The sequence below is a fragment of the Rutidosis leptorrhynchoides genome, chromosome 1, assembly GCF_046630445.1.
Source record: "Rutidosis leptorrhynchoides isolate AG116_Rl617_1_P2 chromosome 1, CSIRO_AGI_Rlap_v1, whole genome shotgun sequence".
Taxonomy (NCBI): Eukaryota; Viridiplantae; Streptophyta; class Magnoliopsida; order Asterales; family Asteraceae; genus Rutidosis; species Rutidosis leptorrhynchoides.
Genome location: NC_092333.1, coordinates 147,966,652 through 147,971,176, shown reverse-complemented (window position 1 = coordinate 147,971,176; position 4,525 = coordinate 147,966,652).

Here is a 4,525-nt window from a genome sequence, read left to right as displayed (position 1 = left end):
CCACCACGTGAGTGCACTATCTTGTAAAGTGCACGATGCATACTTGGTCATGTCCTTTTCAACACAACCACTGATTTTAAACACAGTCTCCATCTTTTCTATCCACCGAGTTAAACTGATCGGTCCTTCTGTTCCACTGAATGATGAGGGCTTGCAAGCTTGAAAAGTTTTGTAGGTGCATCCTACACGAGGATTTGGGTTAACTGCAGCAGCTCTTGCAGCCTCGACCCATAACATTCTGTCGTTCACTCGCTGGTTGATGAATTCCTCGACTTCTTGTTCCGTCATTTGATTCAATCGCGCCATATTCTTCTATAAGAATGAAAAGAAAATAATTATTCACATGGAATATTATAGATGTAGTGTATATTTACAGTACATTATAGCTTATTAATAATATGAACCAGGTATTATTATAAAAGCCTTTTCTTCTTATTAGCGTTTTATAATTATATCTAGGGTAGTACCTACCCGTTAATGTCCATACTTAATAGCTTAGTACAGAACCAATTACTACCATCTAAATAATACTTAACCATGGAAAATTATTGCATTTCATACTTCACTATTTTACATATGCTTATCTTACATCGAACATTAAGCAAACCACACTAATAATATTATACAAAACATTATATGATCCCATGGTTTAATACGGCAGCGCATCGTTTGGTCTATTTTCTAGGACGTTTAGGTTCAAAGAATCGCTTAACGCTTATCCTGGCTGTCTGCCTATATTTTGGCGGTGTCTCCCTATATTTTAGCTGTGGGGCTGAAGAACTGGATGCCGGGATAGAACGAATAGGAATAGCGGGAATAGGGGTGGTAGTGTCTAGTGGAGTTGGTGCCACATCATCCTCACTAAACTCGGGATTTGAATTTTCTAATTCATTAGCCTTTCGTTTCTTTCCTAGTTCGAACTTGTCTTTTGTAATTTCCTGTATTTCTTCCTCGAGTTCACTTTCCTCCTCGGGTTCACTTTCCTCCTCGGGTTCACTTTCCGGGTTCTCTATAGTCGGTTCATCCGGAATTTGTGAGTCTTCCCCAAAGATATTATTTTCATCATCGGATAGGTTAATGACTGGAACACCATCTGAAGATTCTGGTTCGGAGTCGCTGAATGTGATGACAAGTTTTGAGCCCGACATCTATCACACAACAACTAACCCATTAGTACTACATAATATTTACATATAAATTTTAACCAACAATGATAAGCAATGGTTTTTAAATCAGACCCGGTCAAAGTCCAGACTTACTAATGTATCCTAACGACTTATCAGTTAGACACACTAATGCAAACCTGGTTCGCTAAGACCACCGCTCTGATACCACATGTCATAACCCGTCCTTAACCATAAGAACAAGTTAGATAACGTATGATTTCATTGCGAGGTATTGACCTCTATATGCGACATTTTTAAAAGAACAACTGCATTTATTTTACATTACAAACTATAACTCTTATGATAATACAAGCTTTAGACAATATAAAGATGATTATCGTTTAGCGATAATCTTAGACTTACAAACTTTACATGTGATGATAACAATACGACCTCCAACATATTTTACATTAAAAATCCTCCGATATGCAGTTTTATTTTTGACACAAATATGCATACTCAAGATCTTGCTTAAATTCAACATGTTGCAGCAGAAGCTTTTAGTTATCACCTGAGAATAAACATGCTTAAAACATCAACATAAAGTTGGTGAGATATAGGTTTAATGCCGGCAGCAATATATATATATAGACCACAAGATTTCATATATAAACATTTTAATAAAAATATTCTAAGTGGTTGAGCACTTGGTAACCATACTTAACATTTAATCACGTCGCATATTCCCTTTATTATGAAATCTTACTACACCGTACCAAGTGTAGTCACGAAACGAAGTACTGTGCAACCGTTGAATACTGGTCGTCCAGTCCGGTTGGGGTTGTCAGGCCCGATAGATCTATCAACAGGATTCGCGTTTACAATACTGCTGTAAATAGTAGTTACCAAGCTACAGGGAAGTATGCCAGTGGTACAACTCAACGTAGAATATATTTTTCAGTTACTTGTGTCCATATCGTAAAACATAAAATACATGTATTCTCATCCCGAAATATTTAGAGTTTAAAAATGGGACTATATACTCACTTTTGCCTTGAAGATATATATATTTTGACTTGGTCTCTGGTTGATATCACGAACCTATCCATATATAATATATCAATATATTTTCATTTTAAACAATCGTCACGTATATATACTTATAATACTTTTAATGTCTTCTTAGTCCGTAGTTAGCAATTCAATTTTAATGGTTCATATTTAGGTGTTTAATAAATAAATAAAACCCCCATCGGAATAAATAAAACCCCCATCGTATTCGTATTGGTCGGGATTAATCTTGACCCATGGTACCTATATTGTCTAGAAGACGTATTGCGTACAATCATGGGATCTTATGATTAATCTTCTCGTATTGTTTACGGGTGATCCTGAAATATATAAAATTAAATTATGAGTACATATATATAAAATATCATGTTATTTTAAAAAGATGTGATTTATTTAATTTTTCTCCAATTATTTTCGTGGCTAAACTAGTTTTGGATATCCGATTTTGTTTTGGTCATAGTTTCTTCGTTACAACTCCGTTTTCGTTGGTTCAACTTGCCACTTCCTTGGATCGAGTCCTTCTTTAAGAATATGAACTGCAAATACCTTAGTTTGTATTCGAAATCACAGGTCATAGGTCAAACTTTAGTGAAACTCATGAAGTTGATCATTTTCCATCATATAAACAACCTTAAATGATTATTTTTCTAAAAATACTTATACTTTGAGTTAAATCATGAAATTTTATGTATTAACATATTCATAGTAAATATCAATTTTCCAGAAAATAAGCCTCCAATTCAAAGTTCAAAATAGTTTTTAATTATCCAACCCAAAACAGCCCCCGGTTGCACTCCGACGTCGTAAATTCAGTTTTTAAGGTGTTCTTTGAAAAACCAAGTTATACCTTGTTAAATTAGCATATATTTATGATATATTACAGGTCTTGAAGTATTTTAAAAGTTAATTTAGAAGGATCTATTTAGTTTGCAAACAAGTTTGAAATCATTCAAACTATGTTCTTGTTGTTAAAATTGTATACCATAAAATAAGATAGCTATATATATATGAATCGAATAAGGTTATGAACAAAGTTACTACCTCAAATTACTTGAACAAGATTGCTGTAAAAGAGAAGTAAAAACCTAGAATCAAAAGAGTGGTGGAGTTGGATGAAAGATTGGAAGTAAACTTGTGTTCTTGGAAGGATTCTTGAAGTGTTTTTGTAAGGGTTTTCTTATGGTGATTAAGTGATGTTTTTGAAGCTAGATCTTCATGGTGGTGGGCTGAGATGGTTAAGGTGTTTAGGGTTCATAAGTGTGTGTGTATTTAGCTAGAGATTTGAGGTAAAAATGAATCAAAATGATGATCCCCCCTAGCTCTTAAAAACGTGAATCAAGGGGAACCAAGACAAGATTTTAGGTTGTTATTTTGTGTAATTAGTCATACTATCTTACAAAAGTAATTACCTCTACCTTAGGGCAGTAACAAGGGATAGTTAGGTGGTGATTTGATGTGTATATACCAATAGTAAATACGTATAGAAGTTAGGTATGAGACGAGTACATATACTCTAGATATACGTATAGAAATCTTGTGAAAACAGAACGAAGATTCAAATATAGCTATCTTTTGTGAATACACTTATATTTTTTTATGTATTTAAGTCCTTAAAAAGTGATTAAATACATTACATATACGATATATGTATAAACATTATAGGTCATAAGTATTTATGTCAAATAACGTTACGTATGGTTATTGTTTTGAAAACTTAAATTAGTAGTTTCAAAATATACTTATAACTTATTGTTATTAATACAAAATGAGATATTAAAGCATCCTTAGATCATGTTAAATATGTATATATACATATATATATACACAAACGTATAATTATCATATATTATATAGTTCGTGATATCATCGGTCAAACTAGACGGTCAAACGTTGTGTAAAACTCTTTTCAAAAACATAAATCTCAACAATTTGGATTGCTTATCATGTTGGTAAGGTTTAATTTATGTAAATATTAATCTTATAAGTATAGATCAATCGTAAAAGTCCGGGTCATTACAGTACCTACCCGTTAAATAAATTTCGTCCCGAAATTTTAAAATCGTACCTATTTTGCGTCATCGGGAAACAAATGCGGGTATTTTTGTTTTATTTGATCCTCTCGCTCCCAAGTAAACTCGGGACCTCTTCGTGCATTCCAACGAACTTTAACGATCGGTATGTTGCTCTGCTTGAGCCGTTTAACTTCACGGTCCATGATCTCGACTGGTTCTTCTATGAATTGTAGTTTCTCGTCAACTTGAATTTCTTCAAGAGGAATGGTGAGGTCTTCCTTTGCTAGACACTTTTTAAGGTTCGAGACGTGAAATGTATTATGTACTCCAGCGAGT